Source organism: Macrobrachium rosenbergii, chromosome 16 (genome assembly GCF_040412425.1).
Source record: "Macrobrachium rosenbergii isolate ZJJX-2024 chromosome 16, ASM4041242v1, whole genome shotgun sequence".
Classification (NCBI taxonomy): Eukaryota; Metazoa; Arthropoda; class Malacostraca; order Decapoda; family Palaemonidae; genus Macrobrachium; species Macrobrachium rosenbergii.
In genome coordinates this window covers 42,018,762-42,042,739 of record NC_089756.1, presented here as the reverse complement: position 1 = coordinate 42,042,739, position 23,978 = coordinate 42,018,762, and the positions used below count along the sequence as shown (strand labels likewise).

Here is a 23,978-nt window from a genome sequence, read left to right as displayed (position 1 = left end):
AAGCGTCAGCGACTCTGATATATTCATTTTCAAACGCCGTCAGTTTATCAAGCTTAATTCAAAAAGTTCGTTAGGAATGACTTTCCTTTTAGTGACACCAAACTCCATTTGAATATGCAACAGCAATATTAACGAAGTAAATGCCACCTTTGCAATACTTTCGTCTTTTGTTTCCGTGACGTCACAGAATTTTACCCATGATGCTGCGGGATGGGTAGCCAGTCTATATAAGTTCAAGGTCATCACACCTCAGGTCACTCGTTCAGAGTCTGTCGGTTCTTCCGCATTCCAGAGACTGCAATCGCTGGGACTACACGTGTCTTCGTTTTTCCGTAAGCACTTGTCTACGTGAAGAAGCGCAAGCCGTTGCTTGAAGAAGTCAGATCTTCTTTGCTAAGGTAAGAGAAAACAAAAGATTCGTAGGCCTGATTGGCGGTCAAGGCGACTTGGTCCTATGGTGTGCAATGGAAGCCAATTTCCCGTGACTCTGCTGGGTTTAGCTCAGGAAGCAGGACTCTACGCTTCGGTGGGTCCTTCTCACGTGGCAGTTGGGTTTTTAAGGGATTTCTAGTAATAAGTTAAGTTTTTTCATTGTTTCTGAATTTGTTGGGCAATTAGCCATTCCGATCACGTGGACAATATATAAAAACGCTTAGCTTTATTTTAGCTTATATTGCTTCAGTTTTGTTCCTCCAACATCTGTGTTGATGCATTATAAAACTCCCTTTGGTCTTGCAGTGAATGTTCCAGATCATTGTTTACGTTTCTTTAGAGATATAAACAGATTCGATGAATATTTATATTTCTGTGGCTCTAGACCGTGCTGTGGCTGTACGCTGGTGACTCATGCAAACATGGCCGTCATTTTTCATATCGGCGTTATAGAACCAAGGAATTGTAATCTGAGAAATTTCAAGGTATTCTAGAAATAATAGTGTGGTATTGTTTTTTTTTTTTTTTGAGAGGAACTTACGAAGTTCCGAGAAAATTTCGTATATCTTGCCTAAATTACAATGGGAATAGAATATTTAGATAAATAACGAGGCTATTTTGTTTTGCTTTTAATGGCGTATGCGGGTGAGTCACTCGATAGTCTCCGTTCTGATATTTTCATTTTCAAACGCCTTCAGTGTATCGAAATATTTGATTGCAAAACGTCATTAGTACTTTACTTTTAGTATAATAAACTCCATCTGAACGTACAGCAATATACAACATTAATATTAAAATAAATGCGCTGCTGTCTTTTGTTTTTGTGACGTCAAATTTTACCCATGATGCTACGGGATGGAGAGGCATCCTCAAGGTCAAATAACCCCCAGGTCACTCGATCAGTCGGGTAGGTCTTCCGCATTCCAGAGACTGCAATCGCTGGGACTACTCGTGTCTTCGTTTTTCCGTAAGCACTTGTCTACGTGAAGAAGCGCAAGCCGTTGCTTGAAGAAGTCAAATCTTCTTTGCTAAGGTAAGAGAAAACAAAAGATTCGTAGGCCTGATTGGCGGTCAAGGCGACTTGACCCTAGATGTGCAATGGAAGCCAATTCCCCGTGACTCTGCTGGGTTTGGCTCAGGAAGCAGGACTCTACGCTTCGGTGGGTCCTGCTCACGTGGCAGTGGGGTTTTTAAGGGATTTCTAGTAATAAGTTAAGTTTTTTCATTGTTTCTGAATTTGTTGGGAAATTAGCCATTCCGATCACGTGGGCAATATATAAAAACGCTTAGCTTTATTTTAGCTTATATTGTTTCAGTTTTATTCCTCCAACATCTGTGTTGATGCATTGTAAAAATCCCTTTGGTCTTGCTGTGAATGATCCAGATCATTGTTTATGTTTCTTTTAGAGATATAAACAAACAGATTCGATGAATATTTATATTTCTGTGGCTCTAGACCGTGTTGTGGCTGTACGCTGGTGACTCATGCAAACATGGCCGTCATTTTTCATATCGGCGTTATAGAACCAAGGAATTGTAATCTGAGAAATTTCAAGGTATTCTAGAAATAATAGTGTGGTATTGTTTTTTTTTTTTTTGAGAGGAACTTACGAAGTTCCGAGAAAATTTCGTCTATCTTGCCTAAATTACAATGGGAATAGAATATTTAGATAAATAACGAGGCTATTTTGTTTTGCTTTTAATGGCGTATGCGGGTGAGTCACTCGATAGTCTCCGTTCTGATATTTTCATTTTCAAACGCCTTCAGTGCATCGAAATATTTGATTGCAAAACGTCATTAGTACCTTACTTTTAGTATAATAAACTCCATCTGAACGCACAGCAATATACAACATTAATATTAAAATAAATGCGCTGCTGTCTTTTGTTTTTGTGACGTCAAATTTTACCCATGATGCTACGGGATGGAGAGGCATCCTCAGGGTCAAATAACCCCCAGGTCACTCGATCAGTCGGGTAGGTCTTCCGCATTCCAGAGACTGCAATCGCTGGGACTACACGTGTCTTCGTTTTTCCGTAAGCACTTGTCTACGTGAAGAAGCGCAAGCCGTTGTTTGAAGAAGTCAAATCTTCTTTGCTAAGGTAAGAGAAAACAAAAGATTCGTAGGCCTGATTGGCGGTCAAGGCGACTTGACCCTAGATGTGCAATGGAAGCCAATTCCCCGTGACTCTGCTGGGTTTAGCTCAGGAAGCAGGACTCTACGCTTCGGTGGGTCCTTCTCACGTGGCAGTGGGGTTTTTAAGGGATTTCTAGTAATAAGTTAAGTTTTTTCATTGTTTCTGAATTTGTTGGGAAATTAGCCATTCCGATCACGTGGGCAATATATAAAAACTCTTAGCTTTATTTTTTAGCTTACATTGTTTCAGTTTAGTTCCTCCAACATATGTGTTGATATTGTAAAAATCCCTTTGGTCTTGCTGTGAATGATCCAGATCATTGTTTATGTTTCTTTTAGAGATATAAACAAACAGATTCGATGAATATTTATATTTCTGTGGCTCTAGACCGTGTTGTGGCTGTACGCTGGTGACTCATGCAAACATGGCCGTCATTTTTCATATCGGCGTTATAGAACCAAGGAATTGTAATCTGAGAAATTTCAAGGTATTCTAGAAATAATAGTGTTGTATTGTTTTTTTTTGAGAGGAACTTACGAAGTTCCGAGAAAATTTCGTCTATCTTGCCTAAATTACTATGGGGAATAGAATATTTAGATAAATAACGAGGTTATTTTGTTTTGCTTTTAATGGCGTATGCGGGTGAGTCACTCGATAGTCTCCGTTCTGATATTTTCATTTTCAAACGCCTTCAGTGCATCGAAATATTTGATTGCAAAACGTCATTAGTACTTTACTTTTAGTATAATAAACTCCATCTGAACGTACAGCAATATACAACATTAATACTAAAATAAATGCGCTGCTGTCTTTTGTTTTTGTGACGTCAAATTTTACCCATGATGCTACGGGATGGAGAGGCATCCTCAAGGTCAAATAACCCCAGGTCACTCGATCAGAGTCGGGTTCTTCCGCATTCCAGAGACTGCAATCGCTGGGACTACACGTGTCTTCGTTTTTCCGTAAGCACTTGTCTACGTGAAGAAGCGCAAGCCGTTGTTTGAAGAAGTCAAATCTTCTTTGCTAAGGTAAGAGAAAACAAAAGATTCGTAGGCCTGATTGGCGGTCAAGGCGACTTGACCCTAGATGTGCAATGGAAGCCAATTCCCCGTGACTCTGCTGGGTTTAGCTCAGGAAGCAGGACTCTACGCTTCGGTGGGTCCTTCTCACGTGGCAGTGGGGTTTTTAAGGGATTTCTAGTAATAAGTTAAGTTTTTTCATTGTTTCTGAATTTGTTGGGAAATTAGCCATTCCGATCACGTGGGCAATATATAAAAACTCTTAGCTTTATTTTAGCTTGCATTGTTTCAGTTTAGTTCCTCCAACATATGTGTTGATATTGTAAAAATCCCTTTGGTCTTGCTGTGAATGATCCAGATCATTGTTTATGTTTCTTTTAGAGATATAAACAAACAGATTCGATGAATATTTATATTTCTGTGGCTCTAGACCGTGTTGTGGCTGTACGCTGGTGACTCATGCAAACATGGCCGTCATTTTTCATATCGGCGTTATAGAACCAAGGAATTGTAATCTGAGAAATTTCAAGGTATTCTAGAAATAATAGTGTTGTATTGTTTTTTTTTTGAGAGGAACTTACGAAGTTCCGAGAAAATTTCGTCTATCTTGCCTAAATTACTATGGGAATAGAATATTTAGATAAATAACGAGGTTATTTTGTTTTGCTTTTAATGGCGTATGCGGGTGAGTCACTCGATAGTCTCCGTTCTGATATTTTCATTTTCAAACGCCTTCAGTGCATCGAAATATTTGATTGCAAAACGTCATTAGTACTTTACTTTTAGTATAATAAACTCCATCTGAACGTACAGCAATATACAACATTAATACTAAAATAAATGCGCTGCTGTCTTTTGTTTTTGTGACGTCAAATTTTACCCATGATGCTACGGGATGGAGAGGCATCCTCAAGGTCAAATAACCCCCAGGTCACTCGATCAGAGTCGGGTAGGTCTTCCGCATTCCAGAGACTGCAATCGCTGGGACTACACGTGTCTTCGTTTTTCCGTAAGCACTTGTCTACGTGAAGAAGCGCAAGCCGTTGTTTGAAGAAGTCAAATCTTCTTTGCTAAGGTAAGAGAAAACAAAAGATTCGTAGGCCTGATTGGCGGTCAAGGCGACTTGACCCTAGATGTGCAATGGAAGCCAATTCCCCGTGACTCTGCTGGGTTTAGCTCAGGAAGCAGGACTCTACGCTTCGGTGGGTCCTTCTCACGTGGCAGTGGGGTTTTAAAGGGATTTCTAGTAATAAGTTAAGTTTTTCATTGTTTCTGAATTTGTTGGGAAATTAGCCATTCCGATCACGTGGGCAATATATAAAAACTCTTAGCTTTATTTTAGCTTACATTGTTTCAGTTTAGTTCCTCCAACATATGTGTTGATATTGTAAAAATCCCTTTGGTCTTGCTGTGAATGATCCAGATCATTGTTTATGTTTCTTTAGAGATATAAACAAACAGATTCGATGAATATTTATATTTCTGTGGCTCTAGACCGTGTTGTGGCTGTACGCTGGTGACTCATGCAAACATGGCCGTCATTTTTCATATCGGCGTTATAGAACCAAGGAATTGTAATCTGAGAAATTTCAAGGTATTCTAGAAATAATAGTGTTGTATTGTTTTTTTTTTTTTGAGGAACTTACGAAGTTCCGAGAAAATTTCGTCTATCTTGCCTAAATTACTATGGGAATAGAATATTTAGATAAATAACGAGGTTATTTTGTTTTGCTTTTAATGGCGTATGCGGGTGAGTCACTCGATAGTCTCCGTTCTGATATTTTCATTTTCAAACGCCTTCAGTGCATCGAAATATTTGATTGCAAAACGTCATTAGTACTTTTTACTTTTAGTATAATAAACTCCATCTGAACGTACAGCAATATACAACATTAATACTAAAATAAATGCGCTGCTGTCTTTTGTTTTTTGTGACGTCAAATTTTACCCATGATGCTACGGGATGGAGAGGCATCCTCAAGGTCAAATAACCCCCAGGTCACTCGATCAGAGTCGGGTAGGTCTTCCGCATTCCAGAGACTGCAATCGCTGGGACTACACGTGTCTTCGTTTTTCCGTAAGCACTTGTCTACGTGAAGAAGCGCAAGCCGTTGCTTGAAGAAGTCAGATCTTCTTTGATAAGGTAAGAGAAAACAAAAGATTCGTAGGCCTGATTGGCGGTCAAGGCGACTTAGTCCTAGATGTGCAATGGAAGCCAATTCCCCATGACTCTGCTGGGTTTGGCTCAGGAAGCAGGACTCTATGCTTCGGTGGGTCCTTCTCACGTGGCAGTGGGGTTTTTAAGGGATTTCTAGTAATAAGTTAAGTTTTTTCATTGTTTCTGAATTTGTTGGGAAATTAGCCATTCCGATCACGTGGGCAATATATAAAAACGCTTAGCTTTATTTTAGCTTACATTGTTTCAGTTTTGTTCCTCCAACATCTGTGTTGATGCATTGTAAAAATCCCTTTGGTCTTGCTGTGAATGATCCAGATCATTGTTTACGTTTCTTTTAGAGATATAAACAAACAGATTCGATGAATATTTATATTTCTATGGCTCTAGACCGTGCTGTGGCTGTACGCTGGTGACTCATGCAAACATGGCCGTCATTTTTCATATCGGCGTTATAGAACCAAGGAATTGTAATCTGAGAAATTTCAAGGTATTGTAGAAATAATAGTGTGGTATTGTTTTTTTTTTTTTTTGAGAGGAACTTACGAAGTTCCGAGAAAATTTCGTCTATCTTGCCTAAATTACTATGGGAATAGAATATTTAGATATAACGAGGCTATTTTGTTTTGCTTTTAATGGCGTATGCGGGTGAGTCACTCGATAGTCTCCGTTCTAATATTTTCATTTTCAAACGCCTTTAGTTTATCGAAATATTTGATTGTCAAACGTCATTAGTACTTTACTTTTAGTATAATAAGCTCCATCTGAACGTACAGCAATATATAACATTAATATTAAAATAAATGCGCTGCTGTCTTTTGTTTTTGTGACGTCACATTTTACCCATGATGCTGCGGGATGGGGAGGCAATCCTCAAGGTCAAATAACCCCCAGGTCACTCGATCAGAGTCGGGTAGGTCTTCCGCATTCCAGAAGTTGCAAACGCTGGAACTACACGTGCCTTCGTTTTTCCGTAAACACTTGTCTACGTGAAGAAGCGCAAGCCGTTGTTTGAAGAAGTCGAAATTTCTTTGCTAAGGTAAGAGAAACCGAGATTCATAGGCCCAATTGTGGGTCAAGGCGACTTAGTTCTATGATGTACAATGGAAACCATACCCACATGGCGCAAGCTGGAATAGGTCCGTAACTGCGCGCATCGGTGGGTTTTTTTTTTTACACGTGGCAGTGGGTTGTAAGGGATTTCTGATAAGTAACTTGTGCTTTTCATAGTTTTCTTAATTTTTTGGGCAGTTATCCATTCAGATCACGTGGGCACCATATAATCGCACTTGCTTTACTTCTGCATATATTGTTTTAGTCGCGATAATCGTAATATCTATTTTGTATTGATGCATTGCGAGAATTTCTTTGTTTGGTCTTGCGTGAGGGTATCCGATCTTAATTATGCCTTTGGTAAAACATAGGACTGCATGATCACTTGATGTGAATGGCTGTGAAAGTTGAAAATTATCTTTCTAGGGAAACTAGACAAAATGCACCATTGCCTGAATGCACCAGACCGAATGCACCACCAGCCTGGTCTAAATGCACCAACCACTTAGTCTGACTGAGCCATTTTGTAAATAGTCTGAATGTACCAACACTGCATAAAAATGCGCTTGTTGCTTGGTTGATTCTGGTATCTATCAACTTTCGGTCATTCGTACTAAGAAATGGTTAAATCTCAGTTTTTAGCTTGTTGAAAGTAGTTACTGGGTAATTTAAAGAATAGTCTTATTTCTTTACTAAAGCTTTTATATCAATCATCCTTTTTGTCGTTTGATATCAATATATATTGTATTTTGTGTACCCCAGCTTAGTCTATAGGCTATGAATTTTCTGGCAGAAGCCTTAAAGTGTCTTGTTGGTTTTTTAATCTATTTTTATTCAGAAACAGTTTGGCTTGTAGTTTAAATCAAGAGGTAGCTACCCAGCAAGGTAGTAAAATTTTAAACTTTTCCCTCAAAGCATAATGTGTTTGTTGGTTTTGTAATCTATTTTTATTCAGACTTTAAAATGATTTACTTTTTCAAAGAAAATAATCCTGCAAAAGTGAATATATACAGTTACCTATATAATTACTCCTCAAAGAACAGGTGTTGAGTGAATTCAGTTGGTGCATTGGGACCATAAGGAATAATGCATTTTAACTGGTTAGTTTTAATCTTCCTCTCATAGCATAATGTACTTGTTGGTTTTGTAATATTGTTACTGTATTCAGACTCTGTAAATGATTCACCATATCAAAGAAAATAATCCTGCAAAGTGAATATAGATGCCTATATAGTTCCTCAAAGAGCAGGTGTTTTGTGAATTAGGTTAGTGCACTGGGGCCACAAGGAAAGATTCACTTTAATTAGGAAGTGGTGCATTGGGACTAGATAACTCGGTGCATTCGGACCATGATACATGGTGCATTCAGACTAGTGTTGGTGTATTGAGGCGATGGTGCATTTAGTCCTTAAGCCCTTTTTAGCATTGGCCCCAGCCAGTTTATAGCCGTGAAGCATTTTGTGTGGCCTATTTTGATTTTTTTTAGTGATTATATATGTATTTGCATAGGCCTTCCTCCAACCTACCTCCTGTGTTATTCCTTGTGCTCTTGAATGATCAATTAATTGATTACATTTTTCTTTTATTTTACTCGGGACATTTTGACCAGAAAATTTAATCGGTCAGCCGTTACGATGAGACTGCTATGGAAAATATTGAAAGAATGACGTGTGCGGAAGTTTTAAAACATGCAGGCAATTTTTAATCGTAATAAGATACAAGACTGTCTTGTTGATAACATTCGTTAAATCTTATTTTTATAGAAGGAAGCTATTTTTGTTTCTAAACTAACTCTCCAGGAGTTATTTGTGACTTGGGCCATATGGTTGATAAATAAAATTTCACTACTGTTCTTGTCCATCCCAGTTCTAAAAGTTTAATTACTTTACACAGGAACACGTGATAAAACAATGCTTTTTGTTATAACTCAGCCGACTGAAGTGAGTTACTCAGTAAGTTTTATTGATTTTGTGCGAAGAGCTAAGCACAAATAGCAATACTCATAAATAATTAGGCACACTTTGTATATTTATAAACTACTATTTCCACGCCAAGGGCATTTCTTTCAAACATGGCGGATACTGTATTAACTCCCCTGCCTACATACGGACCTCCATGGGGAGAGTCGAGATTTTTCAACCACTCCTGAATCCGAGTACGACAAACACGCCATGTTGCCAATTTCCCCACAGTAGCTGGTCTCACAAGTATGCGATTATGGAATATGCTCATAAATGCTAGATTAGTACTTATTCCAAGATGAAATATGGGACTAAAAGTTAGGTTATACATAATGGAAGGCGCATACGATCGGTATGAAAATAGGTTGTTTACATTTTTCAAGTCAGTCGTGCATTCGGACTTACTTTTCCAACCGACGATAAAAATTTAAATCAACACAAAATAGAAGCATTATTAATTAACGCCATTAATCGTATTATTTAACATTTTAGGAATGAATTATTCTTTCAATGACTTACGGCGCTGTCGCATGGGCAACATCTAATATTTTGTATCTATAAGTTCCTCACAGACCACGGTATAATATGGATGTAGAAAAATGATTAGCTAGTGTTAGTAATTACATTTTATAACATTCTGGGTAAGTCATTCTTTCACTGACATTGTTTCCATAGCCATTGCTTTCAGTAAATGCAGAACTAGGCCTATGGTTCATAAGCCGCAGTCCTTGAATGTCACATGTACGGCAAGATGGCAGTTGTGTTAAAGGCATAACATTGTAATTAAAAAGAATGGTTAACGAAATGGAGTTTATTAAATATATTGCTTGGTCAAATGCTTATTAACTGCTCCTTGATGTACTGATAATGCCTGTTTATGATACATATTAGGACTTGGATTATATATATCACGTTTGTTATGTGTTTAAATGCACGTCAGCTGTTCCGTGAATTGAACAGAATGCCTGTTTACTGAAGAAACGAATCGTCCCAAATGATAGCTCGAATCATTTGGTGTCCATTAATGGCGACACTGCATCACGAAATTCCACAAATAGCGTCCGTGTAAAAGTACAGTTTACGAGTCAAGCTTTCTCCTTTACCTTGCTTATATATTAAATAAAAGCACACTGAGTTTCTTTATATATATATATATATATATATATATATATATATATATATATATATATATATATATATATATATATATATATAATTGATCTAACACTCATTTGTTTTTGATGACGTAACAGTGAGTCAGTTCGAGCCCAGTGTCCCAACTCCTAAGTTTGTGACTTTGTGACCAGTTGCTATTTATGCAAGTCAGGTTGTAAGTGTGACAGTGCTGTTTAACAAACGTATAAACGCACCATTGGAAACTCCGTGGTGTATACAGTATATTTCAGACGACTGTTGTCAGTGTTCTGCTGAGTTTACGGTAAGCTGTTAAGGGCCATTTTTATAGTTAGTGTTTTAATAAGTCACGTGACTCAAGGTCACCGACACCCCAGATGCCAAACTTGGATGCTGGAAAATGGATCATCAGCTCTTCATTAATATTCCAGTTTTAGTTTTCTGTCCGCCAGCAGATCTGAAAAACTACTGAGGCTTGAGGGCTGGAAATTGCGTTGATCATCCACCCTCCAGTCATCAAACATACCAAATCGCAGCCCTCTAGCTTCAGATTTTATTTTATTTAAGATTAAAGTTAGATAATCGTGCGTCTGGCAACGATATAGGATAATTCACCACCGGGCCGTGGTTTAAGTTTCATAGGCCGCGGCTCATACAGCATTATACCGAGGCCACCGAATTTCGATAGATCTGTTTTCTGTGGCCTTGGTTCAAAGTTGTACAGAAAACCCGATTGCGCCGAACTTCGGCTCATTTTTACTTGTTTTTTTCCTTAACCTTCTTAGTCTAAAACCATATATATTGATATTTTGGTTAGGTTGCAAGTACTCCGTACGTGCTTAGAAATTACAGAACATAAGTTTTTTGTAGGCCTACATATGATTCGGTTATTTCTGTTAGGCCTAACCTATCCTTACAGTTCACTGGCTTGAGAGTGCACGAGAGTATCGACTTGTTTATTAGTAGTTGCTAGAATTTTCATTAGTTCTATAGCCTTGTTTCTCATGCATTCATGAATTCTGCAAGACATTTTCATATGTAGCCTTGATTTCATAATTTCTTTAATGCTAGCCAATTCCAGTTCATATTTGCCAAGGCATGTAGCCTAGCCTCTAGCTAAGCCACTGTAGAGCAGCCTGCCAAAAATAATACTGTAAATGTTGGCAGTGACACTTAAGAATTCTGTAGTTCTTTGTTATTTGGTTAATTCTGTTGTCGGTACTGTGGCATAGGCCAGAAATGCTTTAACTCATTAGAACACACCCTAGTCTTGGCATATATATAATGGTAAAAGATAACCTCAGTGGGAAATTAGGATTGTGGGTTAGCCTATGAATGAACGAAAATATCAGAAAATTTAACAAGCTTAGGACAATGAACCTTAATCTGGTGTCTGTTGGCTATTAAAGAGTCTGGAGGACCACACACAGAAGCTCATGTTGCCATAAACTAGGCTAATATATTAACTACCACCTAACCTTGCTTGGAAGTACCTCCCTTGATTCTCCAACTTAACCTAGGCTATAGCCCTAATGCATGGTTTCTTACATGAGTGCAGTGTAATGTTGTTACCAAACTTTTTATCACTTTTATGTGCCCTAAGTATGTTTCTTAAAGAAAATTCATTTGTTGGTATGATCCCGCAGTAAATTTCTGATGTTAGCCATTACTCAGAACATAATTTTAATTTTCATAACCTCAAGTAGGTTGTTTACTCAAAACCATTCTCCAGTTGTTTTAGAAATCTCAGCATTATTGAAAACTATAAAATAATTCATCCCAAGAAAGGAATTAGCACTTCATGTTATAGTTCTGCGCAAATAAGTTACCACATAAATAATGATAGATGCAAAATTGGAATCCTCAGGAAACATCATGATGCTGCCATCACACATTTGTACATGTGTTGACAATGCAAATAAGAGCAAAGAACATACGTTTTGGTTGTCAGTCAAAGAAACATCCTAAGAGAAATTACATATAAGGGAAATGGTATCAGAGTAGTGATGTCAGGTTTTCCACCAGTCATTACCAACAAGAAAACCCATCAGTACAAACAAAGATAGAGGAATACCCTTGAACACCATTGCAGCAAAAACAGTGGTGATTTTGAAAGCCTGTATTGAGGTTATTGTTCATTTCCAAGGATTTTTTGCATGTAGGATAAATGTCACAGGTTTGATGCAGAAACCTATTAATTAAATTTGTCCATTGTATTAAGAAAACAGTGTAACTTGACTGAATATGATAGGTCCTTTTTTAATTAAATTAATAAAATGGTACAGTAGTCCCAGGCATGGTCAGGTGTTCTGTGTAGGGACAGTTATTTAAGGATGTGAGAAAATTTCAGAGAAAGATATTGAAGATATTCATACTGTGTGCAACTAATGAAAAAGAAATTAGTTAAGTAATCTGAAGATTGTGATAAGTCTGCCCACTCCCAAAGGGAAAGAAATGTGGAAGCATCTCAAAGATGCCAAGCCTAACCTATTTCATATTAGGTACATTTTGTTAGTAAACTGTGCCCATTTTCAGTGCACTTTCAAGTACCTTAGGTTAGCAGAATACCTGTATATGAGAAGAAAATTCTTGATTTAACCATCTTTTGGGATGTGTTCTGAACCTCAGACATCTTTTTGTAAATTGTCTTTTAAAGCTTGTATTTTGTATGTTTTTACAGTTGCATTTTAATCATTCAAACTCTAGTGCACATGAAAATGGCCATTTATGGATTTTACTGCAGAGTACATTTTGATGCTTTTATCTGGTTCCTTTTTACAAAATAATACCTTTATTAATTTGACATTTACTTCGATTAAAACTGTAGTGCTATTTTATACATGAAAGCTGTCATCATTGAAAGGTTTTTGTGTATTAAATTTTCCCCCATAAACCTCCGATATTTGACAGTCTGCGTTGAGAGGCCATAACTTTTGCTGGCAAGATAAAGTTGGTTGTTTTTGACTGAAGAAAGCAGAGTGGGTAATTTTGTTGTTACCATATGCACTTGTAGCACAGACCAAATTTACTTTGGGGAACAATTGGGAATATGATGTGAGGCTTATGCTTGATACGCAGATAGGTTATTTTTACTGGATTTTGAGATTAGAAATCAATAAATGTAGAGGCAAGAAATTGGGATATATTAGGGCTGCTGTACTCTTGAAGGTAAATTTCAGTTGTTCCTATCAGGATATAAAATTTTATCTTTCATTGGATATCCTTTATTGGTTGCCCTGGTCCCTTCTTGTGGAAAGCATACTTGAGGTTGATTCTGATCATGAAACACAGAAGTCCCTTTGTTCTTTCTCTCAAGTTGCCACCCCACCCCTTACCTGCCCCAGCATATGACATTGCAGTAAAAGTACTACCTATGACTGAATTCGATGGCTAACTTTACTTTTTCTGGGATATCTTTGGATGAAAAAGGTGACGTTTGAGGAGGTTGATGGTGCTGGAGGGAGGTTGATTTTCCTTCCACACCATTCTGCTAACCTTGTTCTGAAAAGGTGTTACATTGTCCATACAATAGTCTTCTTCCAGGCTGGTATCCCATTAAGTGTGGTCTCATGTTGCAAAATAATGCAATCATGAGTACAGTACTGCCTTGCTCTTTTTGAAGAGCAGAATGGTACACAACATTCCATTATACATAATGCTCTTAGACTTCCTTACTATGCATTGTCCTTTTAGCTTCCTTTTTGGGGGAAGCTATGCCATTGATATGGGCCTTCGGTGAAGGTCAGACAAGTTCCCTAGCAGCCATCTTCTTGTGGAAGGGGTCATGAATCTTTATGGCCCGTCCTTGACTAGGAAGGAAGGGAAGGGGAAGAAAAGAGGGTTAGGTTGCTGAGATCAGCATTCTTCCTCCTGCAGCAAGCTGGGGGATGCCTATTGTGTAATTGGGCAACAGGGGCCAGAACCTTGGGTGGTCTGTTCATCCTTTGGGACAGCTACAGAGTTCTCAGTGATGTTTGCCTTCCCTATCTCATATTGATCCCGGTATACAGTAGTTGCATTTTCCTGGTGGAAAATGTGACAGGAGGCGGGAGGCCTGTCACTGATCTGTATCCTTTGAATTCAAGATGGAAATCTCATGTTCCAGGTTGGCTTCTATCAGAGGGCAACTTCTTGCTTTCTTTAGACCTAAAAGATGTCTATTTTCAGATATCCATCTGCACTTTAGGAAGTTGCTTTACTTTGTCTGCAAAGGGACAGGTTACCGGTTCCTTATGTGCAACTCCACATATGTTGGTTTCAGTAGTGCCTGAAGTGACAGCAATTTCTACGGTGTCGATCCGCCAACACTCAGCATGCCTTTGATTGTGGGATTGAAGGAGGAACTCTTGTGGTGAATAGATGACTGGAATCAACTGTTCTTTGACGTTTCAAAAGTGGGGCGTGTTGCTACTGGTGTTTTGCTCACCAGTGCTAGGTTGTAACGGGACAGTCTCAGTGCATACACTTTCCTGCCTACTCTGCTGGGTAATCAAGCAAGTACTGGTTAATCCTGGTCATGGGATGACCCTGGTGACTCCATGATGGCCACAGGCTGAGTGGTACCTAAATCTTCTGTCCCATCTTGTAGAGCTGCCAAGAGAACTGTTTCTGTGGCCCACTCTGCTTCGTCTTCCCCACATGCTGTTATCACTAGCCTGTGCAGTCTCAGTCTTTGTAGTTGGAGACTATCCGGCACCTAATGCAAGGGAGGAGCTTTTAAAGGGTTGTGGAAAAGGTGTTTGGATCAGTCATGAAATCTGCTGCAGTTGTGTATCAGAAAAATTAGCCATCTTTTTTTATTGACATTGTTCAGTGGGTATCTGTTATGGAGTTACTATTCTGTCTGCCATGATAAGCTCCTCCCTATGTCAGTGGTTAAGAGCTACTGTTAGAGTTGGTTGTTGGAACTTGGTAAAAAGTTAACTGGTGTTAGGTTGCTGAGTAAAGAGAACCCCACTCTGTCACCAAGCTCTCTATGGCTGCAATTAAGACATTTTGCTGCAACCTTACTTTACCATATCAAGCTGAAAATGCTTTACATCTTTTTGTTTCGTGTATCTTGTTTGTATTTTTTTTTCAACATGGGCTTGAACAAGAAAAGTGAACAAAGAAAGGCGTGAAGGATATAAGTGGGTTTTTGGCCATGTTATTCCCTTGGTGATAGTGTCACCAGTTTTGGTCTTCTGTTTTGGTGCTAGGAACATGCTAGCTGGTCTGCATTGCAGATTTTCAGCAGTAGGAACCCAAAAAGATTTTTGCTGGTTTCCTAGAAGGGAACTACTGTCTTTGATACTACCAAATCTTCCTCTTGGACTGCCCCCTCTCTCTCCTTAGCTTCTTTTCACAGGAAATGGCTGCACTCGTCAGGGTAGGCAATTAGTCCTCGCTCTTCAACAGTGCAGTGCTGACACCGGTGCATCTCTCCAAGAAAGGCAATTTCATCGATGGCAGCTCTGCTGGAGTACTAATAGATGTTTCTACTCAGTACTGCAAGTGATCTATCTTTTACTGGTGTTTTAGCTAAGGAGCTCAGTGATGTAGTGATTGCCTTACCTGTGGGGATACCCCTGGAGCACCGATTACAAGTGTCATCTTTCTCCTCCACCTTGTCAAGCTCATCCTCTCTTACCTCCTCTGTCTGGGAAGAAGAGGTCTCAGAAGCCTTCTCACAAGAAGCTCTGGCAGACTTGAAGCGAGTGCAGTCATTCTTATGACATTGCTCACTTGTAGGGAGTCACCTGCTATGGGTAGAGGTGACAGACTTCTGAGCTCTCTTTAACCAACATCTGCCTAATTACCTACAAAACACCTTGATAGAGGTGTCCATGCTCATGGGAGCTTTAAGCAGTCTTGCCGACTAACTTCGGTCTCCAAAGTGGGATGTGACTCCTCACAGTCACAATTCTTTGGACCCATCTGGCAGCTCCTTTTGGTCAGAGTGGGATGCCAAAGGTACCTGGATGGCATGAGGTTGGAGGTTAAATGAGTGACTGGCTGGCTTTCTTTCCCTTTGTCCTTTCTTCCTTCCTCTGCAAGGCAGTTTTCTGGATAAGTATGTGCTGTTTGGACCATGGTGCAAATAGACTTTATCAGTTCTTCTTGGGTTCGTAAGGTGCAACTCCCTCCGCTCTCCCCTCTCCCAATTAACAAAGTGAGGGAGGGTTGCAGTGATACAGTTATCTAAATTCATAATGTTGGGATTGACTCTTGTGCTAATTGCCTTCCAATCTGAGCTACCCGATCTTTAGAACAGTACTTTGTTGTCGAAAGTTTAGGTCCTAGAGAATTCAAATGCTTCTCACTTTTGCTCAGCGCCATATCACAAGCATCCCTATGCTCAATTGTATAGGTTTTAACTCCCATGACAGAATGTGTAAAAGGTTACAGGAATAATTTTTCTAGTTCTCAGTTGTGACCAGGATCAGGCCATTGATTCAGCTTGTCAGTCAGTTTCCCCACGCTTACCTACCTACCACCAGTTAGCTACGTTGTATTCCTAGAAAATTTGAATTCCCAAGTATGCTGCAAGAAATGAAGCCGCATGCCTAACTGAGTCTGCAAGTACTGTCCCAGTTTATACAGTTACACACAGATTGTGTTGATAATCTGTCACTTATTCATGTATGACTTCCTTGTAGTCACAAATACCATTTAATATCAAATTCACTATAACTTTGGAGTGATTTGCACCCAAGGGGAGTTATGATTGATAAATGCGTCTGCCCCGGCCAGGATTACAAACGGCTTGTCTAGTGATTATCAAAGTCAAATAGATGATATTTGACTTTTTAACAGTCATACTGTAGAATAGATATGATAGTCATCGGACCGCCTGTATTACGTAATCGCGTAGTGTGTAGGTACATATTTTAGTCAGATGGTCTAGGCCCTTTTAACACGAAATTGAGTCGAACCCTGTTTAGGTGGTCTGAGATGTTTCAGGAATACTTAATTTTGAATGAATATTTTGAATTTATCCCCATGTTCACTTATCACTTTATCGTATCATGTTACTATTATCGATATGGTATTTACACAGCGACTTAACATTGTCACAAAGCTCCAAGAATGAAATTGGAAAATACGCGTGCGTGGTAATTGACAAATTCTTTTGGAATTCAGGATTTCCATACACGCTTCCAGAGACGTCGGTTTCTACAACAAAGTCGAGTGGCGACCGAAAGATTGATGTTGAAGGACAGTAGGTTAGGGTGGTTGGTTATCTTTTTGTGAGGGTAAGGTCCTCCTCCCGCAATGAAAAGGTAGTGGCATGATTCAAACACGAGGTTCGGATCCTCTTTCGAATCCTTTGTTCCGCCGGTGACGATTGGGCACGGTGCGAGTTCCTTCAAATAGCAACAGTACGGTGATTTCACGCAGACTCTTGGGGAACACCAAATGGAGTACAGCGTTCAGAATTTTTTTTTTTACTGGCTCTTCTGTTATAAATAGGATTTTCTCTTTCTCTCTGTCTCCTGTTATAAATAGAATTTCTCTCTCTCTCTCTCTCTCTCTCTCTCTCTCTCTCTCTCTCTCTCTCTCTCTCTCTCTCTCTCTCTCTCTCAGCTGTATGTTGAAATTTAGTTAGTATATGATAAATGAACATTTACCAGCTTGTTTTGTACGTTTTTAGCCACACACACACACATTATATATATAATATATATATATATATATATATATATATATATATATATATATATATATATATATATATATATATATATATATATGGCAAACATTTTCTGTTAAAACAGAATTCCATCAAATTTAAGGAGCCCATACTATATATATATATATATATATATATATATATATATATATATATATATATATATATATATATATATATATATATGACAAATATTTTCTGTTAAAACAATTCCATCAAATATAAGGAGCCCATATAATATATATATATATATATGTGTGTGTGTGTGTGTATGTATATATATAAAGAGAGAGAGATAGAGGTAGCAGTAGGCTTTACTGGCCAGGTATTCGATGGTCTTTCTTTTGGAAGACGTTGAACCGAATTTGTTGGAGAATTCCAAAGCATGGTAGTAGATAAATAAGAAGTCTCCGAACCTAGCCATCAAGGATAGTCGTTTTGTATAGTGTAAATTATGGAGAAATTTGCAAAACGTTTTATACGTTTGTGTATGTAATTAGGAAACATGAAATGGCTATTATGTCCAATTTGCGGTATGCTTCATATATTCTTTCCGACCGTATGTATGTTAGCTCCCGTGAAATCAGTCGGGCGAATGGTTGTCTGTGGGTCATATGATGACTGGGGGATGCCCAAAAGGTGTAGGGCATCCTTTGTGGTAAGCAGTAGGCCCCTTAGATGAGAGGACTTGAAAAATAAAGGAAAGGCGGCAATAAGAAATTTTTTTTTTTTTTTTTAAATTCAAGGGACATTTTCCTTAGCTATTGCTTAGTTTTATTTGATGTAGCGGGACCAAATAGAAAACGATTTTTGTAGCTAAAGAACTCACAAAAGAGTATCTGTAAAGCTACTGTGGACAGGTATGAGATCTAAACCAGAAGTTTGAGTTATTTTGAATTTAAAAAAAGAGTAATATATCTTTGCTTCAGTCCTGGAAAGAGGGGTTGGTGAAGAAAGCAATATTCCCAATTTATATATATACAGGTATTATATATATATATATATATATATATATATATATATATATATATATATATATATATATATATATATATATATATATATATTATACAGTATATATAATATATGACTTTTTTATCACATCACCGTGATTCATATTCAATCAGTAAGCTACAAACGTCCTTTAATATCCAATTCGCTCTACCTCGGAAATATATTTTCATATATGTTACTGAAGGGAATTTATGTACATAATTTATATATATACTATATATATATATATATATATATATATATATATATATATATATATATATAGTCTATATTTTATACACACACAATACATATGTTTGTATATGTATGTATGTATGTATGTATGCATAATATATATACATGTATATATTATCTATATCGTGGTAAATTTAAAGAGGGTAATTTGAAAGAATATCCCCATGTTTATGAAGACGGGAACGCAAAAGTGCTGAATCTCAACCAGTATGCCCACACCTTTACGGACGATGATGATCTTTACAGCGTGGGATGAGCGATAGGTATCTTGGATAAAGGGGACTAAAAATTCTCGGGACATATTGTTGCTTTGTATAACCAGGGAGGAGTAAGGTTGGGTTTGGATTGAACTGACTTGACAAATTGAATACATTATGACGAAAGGATTGATAGAAAATGAATACCATAAATCATATGTTTATGAAACCCTTCTGTGACAAGCTTGAAGGTAAAGAGAAATATGCAGCATGTAGAACACATGGATCTAGGAAAGGCTCATGAAAGAATAATGGTAGTCAGTGTGGAGAGTATTGCGGATAATACAGCATAAAAGACCAGTTGTAGCGAACGACCGAAAGTTTATGATGGAGGCCAATTTGTATAAGAATATGTCGATAGGTGAGTGTCTGGTTGGGTGTACAAGTCGATGTGAGACAAGGGCGTGTAATTTTTCCAGTGCTTGTTTTTATCTTGAAAGATAGCGTGATACTAGAAATCGAAGAGATTATTGAATAGTGGTGTAAATATGTGGATATGAAAAAATGTTTATGAATGGAGAGCAGAAGTATTGATGTTTGCAGATGATACATTGCTTATTGGGGATAGTGAAGTGGAACGTCAGAAACTAACGAAAGAGTTTGACAGAACAGGAGTCAAGAGTAATGTGAACAAGAGTAAGATCTTGAGGGTAAATGGAAACTTGGGAGGTTGTGCTGCGAAAGTTAATGGAAGAATGGAGGTTGTTAACGTGTTTAGGTATTCGGAGTGATGTAGTGGATGGTGGTAGTACGATGAAGATAAGCCGAGTCCCAGAATAGGTGAGAGAGATAAAGAGTGAGTATAGTTATTGGATATGTGACATTATTGCCAATCTTTAATAATTCGAAGGATGTAGATGAAGCGAGAGAGAAAGAGAGAGAGAGGTAACAGAAATCCCTCAGAGGCAAAGGGGAGGAGGCAAGGGGGAGGGGTAGGGAGGGGGACATATAAGATTATAAAGCACAATAACACGTGGCATTTCACGCCTGGGTCGTCTCCCCCTCCATATTGTCGGTGCACGAAAGCGAGTAAACGATGGCGGGCGATGCTTCAGTTAGACGACTCCTCTCTCTCTCTCTCTCTCTCTCTCTCTCTCTCTCTCTCTCTCTCTCTCTCTCGTGTGCTGGTATCCTCTCCCTCCCTCCCACTTATGTGTAGGTCTCCCTTGCCATTGTGTAGTTAATCTCCGCTTGTCTCCACGGTGTCCTTGCTGTATGGAAATTGTTTATATTTGGGATTTAGCATTTCGGATGTTTTTTGTTTGTGCTATGCTGTCTTAGCATATAAAGTTAAGCTGGGTGGCTTTTTAAGGATTTTATTAGTTTTGCCCAGATGATTTTGTTGTAAATTGTTTCAAGTTACTTTTCGTCAATGTTGTGTCTTTTTTTAAGACCCGTTAGAGGATTTTTGTTAATTTTTTGTCGCTGTATTCTGACGATCATCTTTGTTGTTGTTCGAAATCCCGATCAACCAGCTGCCTAATTCTTTACTTCGGCACAACAGTCCGCAAACGACTCCCGTCCCAATGCAAATTTCGTCGGTTCGTACGCGTAACTTGGGAAGCTGGTCAATAAATAATCCTACGAATAAAACCTCGACATGTCACTTTGAAGCAATTAGAGTTTCTGTGGGGTCATAATATTGACGGATTAACAGCAATATCTGCACGCCACCACTTACCGTGCATATAAAAAAGGCTGACGGCTACTCGACGTAACCTTGTCTTTTGGGGCTAATTCACCTCGATACCTTGGCTGTTTATTCGATTTTTTTCCAGTCATTGTACCACGTAAAGGCCTTTTCAAAATATCTGGAACGATCTTACATAACTACAGCCGTGTACGATTTTTATAGGTTTAAAAGGTTTCCAGCGGAATAATGACACGAGAAACGTGGAGCTCGTAATATGGCAACAGAGGACGTTTCCCAAGCCGGACCATTCGCGCTCTTTTGAGCTCAAACAAAGGAATCATCGGGCGCGGAGGGCAAATTGATGTTCATAACGCAGACTACAACTAATATTTGCGTCATCACAACCGCCTCTCGCTTTTTGGCGGAACAAAGGCACATATGAGCTGTGATAGAGGGGGAAAGAGCCCTCATTTTCCTCTCTTCCTCATGTCGGCGGCATCTCTTTGTAAAGATTCCCCGAGGCCCTTTTATTAAGGCCTCTCACCCATGATACGTCTCCCCTCGTATCCCCCTCCTCTCCCCTTCCCTCCCCGTGTCTCCCACCCTCTCAGAGAGGACATACTTACCCGCTGAAATACACCGGCCGGATTTTTTTTATTGTATTCTTTATTGATGCGTTTATTGTTAGCAATAAGTGTCATTCGTTTGTGACGTCATTGTGCTGTTATTGTGGTTTATGGGTAGCCATCATTGGGGGGTAATCGCCTGTTAGACGGTTGTTACAACTGGTCTATGATTTCTTTTTCGGGGGTGTGGAGGGGGATCAACTGCGATATTGAGAAGCTGGTTATTGGAAATCAACAAACCAAGTGTTTTCCATTAAGCCAAATGAAAGAAACGCTTATTGATAGAGATGGGGAAAAGGAGGAATTGAAGTTCGCTGTTTCCTGGAGTTAGTGATTGAACACTCTCTCTCTCTCTCTCTCTCTCTCTCTCTCTCTCTCTCTCTCTCTCATTTGTCTTCAAGCCTTTTGTCTCATGCACTGTAGCATAGCTCTTTGGAAAGACTATCGGAAATCAGTTATTGATTTAATTGAATTCGGCGTTCGAGTGCATGACCGCGTGCTGGTATGCCCTATGTTCCCGCTAGATAGAGCTTTCTTTCGCTCACTCGGTGTTGCTCAGTAGCTGTTAATGGATGATAATGGTGACCTCTTTTGACTGCGTTTCTTCACATATTCGGTGACTGATTATTTGCATAAATTGTCAGATCATGGAAATTCTCTTTTTACCTCAGTTTTCCTCAGCTCTTATAGTCTTACTTTGAATGGGCAGGTGTTAGGCATCTATCTGCCCCTGGTTAGCCAGGATAAACCATTAGGTAGGTTGGCCGTGTCATTGACCGTTGTTATGTATATCGAGTGTTATGTATAATGCCGGGGAGGGGTAAGCCAGCATTACGTTATAAATGTCTCTTTCGTAATTTACGCCTATCCTTGATTAATTCTCAAGGGTTATGTTGTTAGACGGGTATATCTTAAGTACCGGTTAAATTGAATTATGTATTGGACATGATCTTTGCGAAACCATAATTTTTAAATAGTATATATCGGTGGAAACTAAAATCCCGTAAGTCGTGATAGTCAGTGCTTTTTTGTTCCTTATGATAGCTCACCCCTCCAGCACAACCAGTACTGAAAAGAAAGTAACTCCAGAGGTGTTCTGGTTTCTTTCACAGAACTTCCTGTACGTATCGGTTTGCGCTTTCTGTATTTCGATCATTTGTCTTAAAGTAATTTTTTCTTTAAAGTTTCCTTGAGCCTGTTCCCCCGGGCCCCCTTCTCTCTCTCTCTCTCTCTCTCTCTCTCTCTCTCTCTCTCTCTCTCTCTCTCTCTCTCTCTCTCTCTCTCTCTCAGGGCGAACGAATACAAACCGTAAACGACCAATTAAATCACAAATTTAGGTCGTGGTGCAACGTTTAATACCGGTGGTAATGGCGTAGTCGGGTTAAGCTCTCTCTCTCTCTCTCTCTCTCTCTCTCTCTCTCTCTCTCTCTCTCTCTCTCTCTCTCTCTCTCTCTCTCTCTCTCTCTCTCTCCCCGGGGCCCTAATAACATCATCAGTTGTGTCAGTGGCAAGGATATGAACTGAACCTCGCTCCTCTCGCCCCTGCCATCTTGACTTAGAGGTGGGAGAGCATTGCACTCAACAAGAGGCATAAATGGGCATTTTTGTTTAGGTTGTGGAAGGGGGGGGTGATTTTAGAGGAGTTGCGATATAGAATGTGGGTATTCCATGATCATTTTCTTTTGAAGAGGTAGACCAGTTGGAACTAGGAATTGAGTAGAGGAAGGGAGGTTGAAGACTTCAGAAGGGTATTCGTTGGGCATTAAGATTCAGATTTAGGAGTTATGTGGTGTGATATTGAATAGGGCATTTAGAAAAAGAGGTAGGCCAGTGGGAGAGAGTTCGGTAGAGCTGCATGACCCATTGTGGATGTTCATTGGGCATTGAGCAAAAAAGAGGAAGTAGTTTCAGTCTGAAGTTATTTCTGCAATGAATTAAAAGGAAGGCAAATGGGAGACCACTACACTGTGGGGATTCATGGATCATTAAGAAGCAAAAAAAGATGAGTTAATTAGTTATGTTGTCTGATGTCAGTAGACATTCAGGAAGTCAGTACATGGGCCTTTGAAAGTATGTTGTTCATTCCAGTTATTGGAAATTGGAAAAAAAAAGCATGCGGGAAGTTAGGTCGATGCAAGAATTGAGGTTACGAGATATGGGCATTCCTATGCTTATTTTGAATTATTGGAGCGGTAATTGGGCATTTCTGGTGAGTTTTGTGCCATAGCGTGAGCAACCATTAATTTTTTGTTTTTATTTATTTTTGGAGAGGAAAGGCAATTTTAATTTCCAGTCCTTGCACATGGGGTACCTGATTTGTAGATGCATTTAGTGAGCATATATATATATATATATATATATATATATATATATATATATATATATATATATATATATATATATATATATATATTCTGTGGAGGAAGTAACTGGAGATGTCAGGATTTATGCGGTCCAACGTGTGTTTTCGTACAGATTATTTTGGAAAATGTTGTGTGAATTGCTGTTGGTACATTCGACATCCGTCATTTGATTAGTACATATAATGTAATTGTGATATCCTTCTTTTGAAATTGGAGTTATCCTCTCTGGCCAGCGAAGGGTGCTATGTTAGAGAAAATATCTTGT

At 38.8% G+C, this 23,978-nt stretch overlaps 1 protein-coding gene across 4 annotated transcripts in view; it reads left to right on the top strand.

Moving 5' to 3' along the window:
• The first annotated feature begins 256 nt into the window (after positions 1-256).
• The window catches only part of LOC136847371 (uncharacterized), an 85,077-nt gene continuing 61,355 nt past the window's right edge, over positions 257-23,978 (top strand). The window contains exon 1 of one of the 4 annotated variants that reach the window (XM_067118997.1): positions 257-398. The gene's annotated coding sequence lies outside the window, so the exon portion shown is untranslated. Of the gene's footprint in view, positions 399-5,597; positions 5,734-10,006; positions 10,219-23,978 lie in introns of those variants that run through there. The other 3 variants (XM_067118998.1, XM_067118999.1, XM_067118996.1) reach the window with 3 other exon arrangements.